Source organism: Myiozetetes cayanensis, unplaced genomic scaffold (assembly GCF_022539395.1).
Source record: "Myiozetetes cayanensis isolate MyiCay16 unplaced genomic scaffold, myiCay2020 scf1, whole genome shotgun sequence".
NCBI classification, from domain to species: domain Eukaryota; kingdom Metazoa; phylum Chordata; class Aves; order Passeriformes; family Tyrannidae; genus Myiozetetes; species Myiozetetes cayanensis.
Window position 1 is genome coordinate 129727627 of NW_026086604.1, and position 12336 is coordinate 129739962.

The window sequence follows — 12336 nt, forward strand, 5'->3', positions numbered from 1 at the left end:
GTGCTTCAGTCAATTGATAAAGGGATCTTTTTTTTGCTTACATGAATTTATTTGTATTTTATGTTAATACAAGCAGATTCCATAATCCTTCATTAAAACACTTGAAAAGAAACAGAAAAGCTAAAAAAGGAGTTATTTTCAATAATATACCAGAAAACACCCACACGCTTCAGTATTTCTGTTAGCATTATCAGACAACGCATTTCATTAAACAACTTCTTAATATATTGGTGCAAAGTAAATTGTTAAATATTTTCCTAAAACACAGATTTTAATTATCTATGTGATTAGGTGTACAAGTAAGGTATCTCTCACTGCCTCATTCATCTACTACTATTTCATAATACAGCTTGGACAATAAGGATCTAAAACTAAATAGAAAGCAATCAGGTATTTGAAGAATTTTAGAAACATAGTGAGTTCTGTTCAAATCAGAAGATTATTTAGAAGGAAAATTTATTATATAATTGAAAAAATGGGAAATAGATGGACCATTACAGAAGAATCACAACAGTGGGTCACAAACTGTTAAGTCCAAAGGCCTGGAAAGTATCAAAAGAGTCCAGCAGTTTGAATAAGGAAGGATCAGGTTATAGCCAAGCCAACTCTCATCAACAGTACAGAAACAGAGTATCTTTCAATTATACACAAGAAGTGAGAGGTTTACCACTAGGAAAGCTGTCTATCACAAGCCAGTCTACAATTCTAAAGCATCCTCCAGGGTGAAAACCCTCTGATGAAAGGCCACGACCCTGACTCAGCCCATGGTGCTGTGGGGAGCAGCAGTACCAGCAGGATGAGTGAGAGGTACTTCTGCCTTCCCTGGCCACAGCACCCCTGACAACAGAGAAACTGGACAATGAGCTAGCTCAGTATTTCCTACCAGATTTGCATTTGATAATTGGTGTTCTGGGATTTGAAAACCCGATTTTTGTGCATGTTTTGGAAAAGGAAAGAAGTCTCCTCATAGGGAGGGTTATTACACTGGGTAATAACCTGCTGCTTCTCATGCTAAGACAGCCAGAAAGAGAATCAGAGCAACATGTATGAAGCCTTTCAAACCAAAGTGCAGAATTTGATTTGGTTGTGGTTTTCTTCAAGGAAACTCTTCCTGTACCGAGACAACACAATTGTCTGTAAATGCAGTTTTACCCACCAGCAGGTCCCAACCAAATGAAAGCAATCACATTAGAGACCACACCATACAGAAAGTCTGTCAAAAGAAGCCTGTTTCCAGCCACTGAGTGAGGAAATGTGAGCACACCCATCTTGAATCTTACTAACAAAATGCATTAAAAATGCTATATAAATTTCATACAACCACAGAAACAAATAGCTGCACACTTCAAAGATAGCACCTTACGTCTGTAATAAATGCTGCAAAGTCAGCAAAAAAGTCCAATGCTTTGATACAACAAAGTTCCTGTGCACAAGTTGAGCACTGTTACTTGCTGGTTAAGATTTTCCATATGTTAAAAACATATTGTTTTAATACTGCCTGTTGATTCAGTTTCTGGACTAAAAACACATTTCTCAGGAATAATCACTATCCTGAGTAAAAAAGGCTGAACAACCTATTCCTTATGTAATGATCTTACAGAATTAAAGACCGAGCCTTTGCAGGCTGATGGTTTTCCAGCCATTCATTAGGTTGTCCAGTTCTACACCAGAAAGCCCAATAGTTTTTATTGCTTTCATTCTCCATATCTTCACTCCTAGCTCCATGCATCGCTTGACTCATTGTCTAGAAAAGGAAATTTCAATTCATTTCACTGTTTAGCTGAGGAAAGTATTTGAGCCCCAAGCTAAACGGCCCGCAGCACTTCCTCTGTTTCTCTAAGTGCTATTTTTACAGAAGGTTACGATGCCAAAGGAGTTCTCAAGGAGAAAGTAAAAAACAGGGCAGAGTGGCTGGACAACTCTAGGAGAGACATATGAAGGGAACTGTATCAGCAGGAAGGCTGCTGACTCAGGGAAGAGATGCCCTATAAATATAGGGCATAGTATAGAAAACCCCTGCTATTCACATTCCAATTCAAGCGCTTTCCTGTTTACCACCCTCTCCCTATGCCTCACTCCAAGTAGTATTTATACGTAACAATTCATAGGGCCAAAGCAACAGTGGTCTGAGAATCTAATGACAGAAAGCAAGCAAGCAAAAGTAATCACTCCTATTAGACCAACTTGTATGGCTGTTGCCTGCTTTTGTAAACACAAATCCTATTCTAGCTGTTAAACCATAACCAAATAAAGAAATTATTAGAAAGGTCAAGGGGTTTTTTGTATTATTTACAGTTATGGCATTAATCTATACACAAACCAAACATTCAAGTAAAAACTGGTGCCTAAACTGATTTTAGCTTATAAGGATGTAATTTCATTTCAATGATAAATCCAGAAATTACACTTTGACTATTAGAGCCACTGTTTAAAGGCTAAATCAAAAATACAATTTTTCTTTTAAAATCTCTCATAATGGCTTATATGACTGTTAAAGTTACTGTCACTTGGAGATACTTGACACTTAGAAGATAAATTCATAGGTGCTGAAACATGTTACTTGATTCTTCCCCTAGTTTAAGCCATTTTACTTAAAAGTTGAGACTAAATATAGCACATGATTGATCTGCACGATGCAGAGTTGAAGTATCTCTGTATATGTGTGTGTGAAGTACATTTCTCCTAACTGACCTGGTAATCTAAGGTACATCATCAAGAGAGAAAAACATCATACTAAAAGAATGATAATATCTCTCCAGAATAATTAATAATTTTCTTCCTACACACACACACACTCAAAAATATATAGTAAAACATTTTCTATAATTACTTTTGTGTCCAAAAAAATCAGACCATGAAAAGGCAATTTACTCAGTGCTGATAATCCCACATATTTTAATTACTTTATTCTAAAACAATAAAAGCTGCTTCCAGTGAATGCTCTTACCTAAGCACAGTTAAACATTCTTTATCACATTCATTGAGAGGAAAAAAAAGGACTGACCTTTTCAGAAACTTTTTTTAATGGGCCAGGAAGGTATCTTATGAGTGAATGCAATGCAATTACACAATTGGAAATAACAGATAAATTAAACAAATTATCTTTTTCATTCTCATTTTAACCAAGATGCCAATTAAGCACTCACAGGAATTTTACAGACATCACTTAAATTTTCACAAACCTGTGTTGATTTCAATAGCCTTTACCAGTAGCTGGTACTAAATCAACAAATCTAGTGACAATAATAGAGAAAGAATCATAACAGAGACTTGTTAATCTAAAACTAAATTATAATATAAAAAATAAAATGCAATTGAGTTATTAAAAGCAATTTACCCTTTCAAGAGAAGTTTTAAGCATAACAGAACAGTGTACAAAAAAAATTGAAGGAAGATAATAAACCTACCAAAAATCAACAGAGGTTTATGGAAAATTTTTCTTATTAAATTAACCTGGTATTTTTCTTTCTTGTAATCTTGGGATTACAAATTCCATAGTAATAGTGATTATATAATAAGATCAAAGAACATAGTTCATATTTCCTAAACATGAAATTCTAACCTTGAAAGAAGGAAGTTTTTTTAAAAAAATCCTGAGCAAATCTTGGGAACTACGTAAAGAAGGATAATCAATTAGAAATGTGAAACCTGTGCTACCTTTACACATGACACTGTCAAAATGCAGTAGTGAATGTACAATTCAGCAAGGATATACTGAGGTCATTGAAAAGGAACAGAAATTATTAAAGGCCTTAAAGGATGCCATTTTATCAACAATCCAGGAGCTCAGCCTTTGGAATATAACAAAAAGAAGGTTGATATGCTATATACCAAGGTGGGAGGAAAACTCAATGCTGTAGAGCTTTTTTAAACTGAAACTATGGTTCACACATTTAGCAATTAGGGCAATTAGCTATTCAAACAATTTATATTTTGACAAATCCTTAATTCCTGCACTTTTTTATCACAAAAATGAAAAAAAAAATTCCCCAACAAACCACAAAGGGCAGGAATCCTTTACAATTATGCTGTACAGGTCTAACTGCATAATCCCAGCACTCTCCCCAGTCTCAGGATGTTTAGTGATACACTAGTAAAGCCTTAAATTTTTGCCTTACCTTTCTTTGTCTTTGAGCCCAAACAGAACTAGTTGTCAGAAATCTCTGCAGAATTAGCATTTCTCATTAAACATAAAAAAAAAAAGTCATTCAAAATCAGTTTGTACAATATACATGTTAGCAACAAACGAAATAAATGCCTCCCAGAGAAGAAAATCAACCTCTGAAATTCAGCAACAATATAAATGAGAAAGTGTTTCCCAAGCCCTGTTTGCAATTACGACCGCATTAGTTTTTCCATCACAAACTAGTATAGGGAAAGAATGGCCTTGCAAAACAGGGCTGTGAAAGAACCATCCTGTTGGATCAGCTGGGGTTCTGATCACAGAGCACATGATAAACACTACACAACAAATGATTCAAAGAAAGGGTAAAACACAATTCAGGATCTCATTCAGAATATAGACCTGAACCTAGTCTATACTGTGCTACGTGTAAATTGATTATAAATATTAAAATTAAATATAAATATTATAATTAAATTTTCAGAGCACTCTCATATGGTAAAAAAGGACATTATTTTAAGTTAGAATCAATTACTAAAATGTGATCGCATCCAAGTGGGGCTCCTCAACCTGCACGCACAGAGCATGAACAAGAAAAGTGAATAGAGCTTGAATTCCTTTGATCCCAACAAATTCCAGCTGCCAGTGGGAAAAACTGGGACTGTGTGTAGCCAAGATATTCACTAAAGTAACTAAAAGGGGACTGAGTTGGACTTTAGGGAGATGCAAAACAGATCAAAGGAAGTGCTGCTCCTCCTCAAGTAGGATCACTGAGCACACACAGTTACCCAAACAGTTACCAGGCACCACCCCAAAAGTACCAGAGATGGTAAAGCACAGAGTACTTTTAGAGCAGGAAAGGCAGATGGGTCCTCTCACACCCAGCAGCACAACCCAGCAGGTCACACCACGAAGAGTCCCTCAGCTGCACACCCATCCTGCAGGCAGGAGGAGCGCAGGACTCACAGGGGCAGCACAGGAGAAAGACTCACCAAACACTGCAGTAGTCACAAACAGGGTAACTGCATTTTCTAAACCACTTGCAGAAATTAATCCTTTTGAATTCCACACAGCAAATGTTTACAATTTAGAGCAAATTTAGGAATATGTTTTTCATTTACAGCTTACATGACACATTGATATTAGTGTTGGAGACCATTTGCCAAGAGAAATTACAGGCAAGGTTTCAGCAATTTGCCTCATGAAAATGCTGGCACTTGTCTGTCAGGCTGCCTTTTATTTTGCTTCTGTTTTCAGGATTTTTTGATGAAGTTTACAGTCTGATTCTGTAAGGTTTGCAAGACTAGTTAAAAGACATTCCTAATAAATATTCCCTACAAAGCATGAGGAACGCATTTGTATCCTTCTCAGCAAAAGCTGCAAAACATTCAGTGGTGAAGCAAAATAATTCAACTGCTGGAGTTCCAGGAACCTTCCAGTATCACTAACCAGAAGTAATTTAAATTAAGACTGATATATACAAAAGATCTATCAATATCTTCTGAATAAGCTTTTTTTGGTTTTGCCTACCTTTTGACAAACTAAGAGAAAAGGGTGTTTATTTTTCCAAATAGAGAATAAAATGATTGCAGAGATTTTAAAATTTGTCCGATATTTAATTTTTCAGTCTTCTGAATGTAATTGATCATCACAGCCATTAATTTATACACAGTGTTGGTATTCCTTTGGGACAGAGCCATCTGTTCAATGGGAAGAGACGTGTGAGCTTCCTAAAGTGGCAGTTTCTGAACAAATCTTGCCCAGCCTACTACTTCTTTATAGATTACTTTCCACTAAAACATGGACCAGAGGAATTAAATTGGTGTTGCAAGAAGAGAAAGCAGGTTTTGATTATGCTCTATCCTAGTGACTGAGCGTCACCAGGAAGGACAGAGCAGTCCCAAAGCACTGAATATAAACTTGAATTCCTTATTTATGCTTGTGAACGTTCAGAGCACTTCCTCATTACCACAGACCTGAGGATCCCAGGCTATCAACATGTTCACTAAAAAAAAAAAAAAAAAAAAAACAAACAAAAAAAACAAAACAAAACAAAAAAAAAAAAAAAAAAAAAAAAAAAAAAAAAAAAAAAAAAAAAAAAAAAAACCAAAACATTATCAGGGAGGACTTTTCTTAAGAAGCCAGAGTACATGCAGGTAGCCAGATGCTTCAGGGAGCTTTCTGAAGGGCAAGCATCTCCTCACCAGGGCACTGGTGTCCACACTGCACCTCAGAAGTGACCATATTTCAAACTCATACTCAAGAAACACTCTCTGCTTGTCTTCATGATGGGAGACACCACAGCTCCTATACGAAGGTTGATGCTGCATCTTTCTTACCCATCATGGCTACCACAAAGTGAACCTGGGGTGATCACCCAGAGCCCATCCGCTCTCCAGACAAGCACAGATACTGCAGTTTTTCTGGTTACCCATCTGGCAGCATGTCCCTTCCAAAACTAACCCCATGACCACAGCTTGCTTTGGGCCATCATGCCATCAGGTCTTGGCTGCTTCACCTGCAGACAAACATGCCCCGGTCAGAGTCCCCTCAGACAGATCCACGGGGGCCGCAGGGCCAAAAGGGCTTCAAAGAGGCTTTCGGAAGCACGTCCCATTTCCTGATGAGTTCTGCTGTTTAATCACATAGTTAAAACCCAAGATAAGAGTGCAATTTAAGAAGAAATACTCTGCATGAAAAAAGAAATAGCCACTTGCTGAGCTACAGATGCCATGAAAGTACTAAAAATGCCAAGGGGAAGGAATTAAAAAAAGAAAATGAGGAAGCACCCTTCATTGCTTTGTGACTCCTGCACTGTGTCAACAGCCAGTGCTGGACACACGTGGAGAGTGGGAAGGCTGCGAGCAGCACCTGCCTGCACTGCCCAGCCAACCAGCCTGCCCCAGCTCTGCTGGTGCTGGAGGCAGCACCAAAAAGGAACAGCCAGAGAAAACAGCTCCATTAGATGCAGCCCTGAACACATAAGGATACCGAGGCAACGGATTCATAAACACATCGACGCAACTAATGCGTCCCTAACCTCTGCCTAAGGGATTGAACCTTTTTTAAAAATACAGCTGATTCGATCTGAAAGCTTCTTTGTAAATGCTTCAGCCAGTTGAACAGGCAAGAGAAGCTAAAAAGAAACACTGCATCTTAAAAAAAGCTCATTGTAGAGACACTATGGCAACTCAGGGGAAAAAAGGAAGAGAAAACGAATGGTGACTTATGAGGAGAAAATACCACCATCATTGGAAAATAAAAAAGGAAACTACACTATAATTATAACAGCTTATTATTATTTTTTATTATCATTCCAGATTATACTTCAGTGTCTTTCACACCTGCATTTAATGCGAAAAATGCGCATTCACAACTGGTTGAGATCCAAAGTGAGCAAGAGAAAGCGTGCAGGCTTCAGTGTTAAATTAAAACTACCACACTTTAATGCCAGTTGGAAATTTTTTTGTTTCCTTCCTCTCACTTGCATCCAGAACTTGCAGAACACTCCTATTCCAGGCCTCAGTTTTCTTGATGTCTAAAATGTCAGTGTAAGTTCTGCTTCTTTTTATTTCCCCACCCACCTTGGGTATCTTCCCACCTTGTTTCACTGCAGAAATCAGCCTTTGCTTACAGGCCACTCTTGTAAGAGGTGGCAAAGGAAGGGACTAGGAAAGGAAAGTTGCTTCAACTAACACCCAGCTTCAACAGAATCATATAATATCCTGAGTTGGAGGGTACTCATTGGGATCATTGAGTCCAACTCCTGGACCTGCGCAGGACACCCCAAGAGTGACACCATGTCCCTGAGAGCATTGTCCAAATGCTTCTTGAACTCTGTCAGACTTGGTGCTGAGACTGCTTCCTTGGAGGGCCCAACCGCCCTCTGGGTGAAAAGCCCAACCTGAACCTCCCCTGACTCAGCTTCATGCCATTTCCTCGAGTCCTGTCACTGGTCACCACAGAGAAGAGATCAGTGCCTACCCCTCCTCTTCCCCTCATGAAGAAGTTGTAGACTGAAATGAGGTTTCCCCTCAGTCTCCTTTTCTCCAGGCTCAACAGACCAAGTGCCCTCAGCCACTCCTTGTAAGGCTTCCCTTCCAGACACTTCACCATCCCTGTGGCCCTCCTTTGGACACTCTTTAATAGTTTAATGTCCTTTTTATATTGTGCATACAAAATTCAAGGTGAGGCCACACCAGTGGAGAGTAGGCCAGGACAATCATCTCCTTTGACAGGCTGGCAATGCTGTGCTTAATAGTAGCATGTCCTTTGGTGAAGTGAAGAGATAAAACACAGGGTGTCAGGCAATGGGGGAAGGGAGACAAGTAGGAGACAGTGAACATTTCTGCCAGCCTGAACCGTCCAGTGTACAGAAAGTTGACAAGGAAAAGATTGCAAGAAAAACAAGAATTTTGTGTGGTACCTATGGTGATGGACAACTATTCCTGATGAAAAGGTAAGAGAAAGAAATATGTGACTCTGAAGAACTAAGTAAGAACAGAAATAGAAAATACACAAACACAACAGAACTGAAAATACAAAAGGGTACACAACTGGGTATGCTGTGAGATAGTACAGGTAAATGCAGCAAAGGAAACAGAGAATCTCTCAGATAAAAAGATGGATTTGAAGAGAATAGAGAAAATAACGCCCACACGGAAAGTAGTAAAAAACAGAAAAACTATTTGTGGACAAGCATTAGGAGTTGGGCATATTTTAGTTTCTGATTTTTTTTTAAGCTCTTTGTTTGCTACTCTCATTTTAATTTTTAACTTTATTTCCTCCATAATTTGGGGATCCACAAGGAGGAATAAACACTTTCACTGTGACTGACCACCACTGATATCGTAATTACAGATGATGCTCAGATGTATTCATATGTACAAGTCATATACACCAACCTTTAAACAACATGGAAACTGCAAGGAAGAAGACAGACAAAGGCTAGGAGAGTCTCTCCTTTCTGATAATCTATGTATTTCAAATTATTTCTCCCCTCTCTGTCCCCCATACCTTCTTCACCATTTTCCAAATGTGTATTACACATAAGAGCTAATTTTACCACAGGGGCCCACTTCAGCATGCTTTAGATATTAGCAAAGGTTCAGTTACAAATACTTTTCCAGAGGATAACTAAAATCTTCAAGCTTGCTGCTTACAAGAATTCAACGACTTTTCCAACTATAAAGTTAGTGTGGTCTAAATTTGCAAACCACTTCTCACAAAAAATTAGTGTTTTTTTCTCAGGTCCCTTAAAATATACACACAGAATATACTATGGAGAGTAAGAACTGCAAAGAAGAGAAATATATACAACCTTCTGAATGAAGTAGATATTTTCACAGGAACAATAATTAAAAATACATTTGAAATGTTGGTCTGGTTTACACTTAGTCACTAAAATGCTGACAGCCACCAGTTTTCAGCAAATCCACCTTTTAATATCCAGGGGGGCTCTGAATGAGAAATTTGCTTTTATGGTAAACTGAAAGAAGGCAAGGCCACACCTGGAGCTCTGTGGCCAGTTCTGGGCTCCTCAGTACAAGAGAAATATGGAGCTCCTGAAGCAAGTCCAGCAGAGGACAACAAAGATTATTGAGGGACAGGAGCATCTCTCTTTTGAGGAAAGGCTGAGGGAGCTGGACCTGTTCAATCTCAAGCAGAGATGCCTGAGACGGGACCTCACCAATGCCTTTAAGTATCTGAAGGGAGGGTGCCATGAGGATGGAGCCAGGCTCTGCTGGATGGTGCCAAGACACAAAGAGACAAAGACAAGGGACAAGGACTAGAGGCAATGGGCAGAAACAGATGCACAGGACGTTCCACCTGAACATAAGGAAGAATTTCTTTAGTATGTGGGTGACTGAGCACTGGAACAGATTTTCCAGAGAGGTTGTAGAGTCTCCCTCACTGGAGATAGTCAAGAACCGTCTGGATGCAATTCTGTGCCATGGGCTCTACAATGACCCAGTTTGAGCAGGAAGGTTGGACCAGATGGCCCACTGTGTTTCCTTCCAATCTCACCCATCCTGTGATTCTGTGACTCTGTGAAATGAAATTATAATACTAAAATGCTAGTTACACTGCAATAGCTACTAAGGATCAACAATGGGAATATCAAAGCCTACAGTGGTACTCAACAAAATAACAGAAGAACTTAAAATGTACTGCTATAGATGAACTCAATACCTAAAACAGCATTTGTGTCATAACACAGCCTCTAACACCTCCACTGAAAAATTACATTTCACTGGCACCAGGTCTTGAATAAATGTAGAGTAAGATACGGTCATTACTTACTGGTTTAGTGTCACATCTAGGATGAAAGATGATCCAAAAGCATCAACCTGGAAGCTGGCTCGAGCAATGTGGGTAGACTGCAATACAGAAAAGACTGGAATTATTATTCAGCCACAACAAAGCATATTGTACTGGTTTGTGAATGCAGAAACAAAATACATATATACTAAGAATATTGATGTTCCTTAACCTGACTCTGGGCATCAACTGGTGGAGAACAGCTGAGACGTTACTGGTTTGGTCAGCCACCTGTACATTCACAATTCTCACCAACATTACCTGAAAGAAACTGTTCATTCAGACAAACTCTCATTTAGGACCATATAGTGAGGTGATAGCAGTGGGTTAAAATATGATTAGTTGCATTTTCTGTAAAGCTCTGACTCACCACCCTGTAACCTATCTCCTCTAAAAGGTTCCCAAAACTCCAGGCTCCTGAACAGTCACTAAAACCAAAGAAAAATGGGTGGTAGAAACATCTTTCTTTTCTTTCTTTTCTTCCTTTCTTTGCCATATATTTTCTCCAAATTAATTCCTTTCACAGTCCTATAGAGGACAAACATGACAAACGATCTATCAGAAACAGTGTTTTATTCTAATAGTAGTTGAAGAAAACACTCAGCTATTCAATAGAAACACACTTGTTTCTTGACCTGAAAACTCTCAAGAAACAGAATACCCATGTTACGTAGCTAATTAATAGGAAAAGCTACTTGCAGACATTTTGGAGGAATATCAACTTTGTTCTTATTTTCTTTCCATTGAAATCTGCACATTAAGATTTGAAGCATGTAGACAGAGGACTTAAGAGGAAACACTGAGGAACCACTTACAGCTCTAAACTACAGTTCTCCAAATAAATACAATACAGGATAGTACAACTGTAACAAATGATTTATTGAAAACTCTGGGAAACCCAGGGCAGGATGGGATAATGTGAATCATCAAATTCACTCTCTAAAACTACTGGCAGGCTTTCAATAGGCATTAAATCCAGAAGAGCTGAGAATACCAGCTTCCCTGGAAAGGAACAGCAGCAAAGAAACAGAAAGTTGACGGAATCATGACTTTTTTGATTACTACATTTTTTAGTTGCCCTACAGCAAAATTTTCTTTTTATGTCTACATATATAAGCATGAGTACTAATAAATAAAGAAGACAACAACCATTAATACATTTCCACAAACATGATGAATGTTTTAAAAATAATAAAAAAAAAAATGTCAGGACAGCTTCTCTTAGTAGAGGACCCTCAGGCTGCGTGCCTGCTATAAAAATGCCTGGCTGTGTCACTGCAGTGGATGTGCATGGAAAATTGCATGACAGGAAAATCCACACATTTACATTACACTTCAGAAGGACACAGTAAAACTGGAAAGCTTCTTAGAAAGTGCTTCAGTAGATCCAATTCAGTGTCAGATATCCTTTCGGCTATCCCCATTACACCTAACACAGGCCACAGATCTTTGCTAAGTGGTTCTTGTAATTTCTGGATGATTTAAGACCTTCTTTTTTGCACAAATGTATAGTCTCTGACCAACTAACTGAATATAACATATAATTTAGTTTATCTGGGCAAATAATTTCAGTGATTAATTAGCATCAATATTAAAAGCCTACTTTCTATCCAAAAAAGGTTAAAAAATAATAAAAAGGCAAGCCAACAAACTAAAAAAGGCACAGCCAGCTGGCAATGACAGACACCCACAGAATGTAAAGACACCCACAGCACGTACGGCACCCACATGTAGGACCATCATTTAGCTATTTCTGGCCTGCAGCAGCTATGCAACCACAAATACAGCAAAAACAACCACCAACAAATTATCACATTACCATTGTTGTTTCTTTTCTACCTCTCAGGCTGCAGAGTCTGCTTTGAATGATTTTAAAATTTCATCTTCTCTTG

The 12336-nt window shown here is 38.5% G+C and overlaps 1 protein-coding gene across 1 annotated transcript in view; it reads right to left on the bottom strand.

Annotated features, from left to right (window-relative positions):
- ADAM22 (ADAM metallopeptidase domain 22) overlaps positions 1 to 12336 on the bottom strand; it is a 134057-nt gene that overhangs the window by 107638 nt on the left and 14083 nt on the right. Inside the window, exon 3 of the mRNA XM_050324135.1 lies at positions 10427 to 10503. The gene's annotated coding sequence lies outside the window, so the exon portion shown is untranslated. The remainder of the gene's footprint in view (positions 1 to 10426; positions 10504 to 12336) is intronic.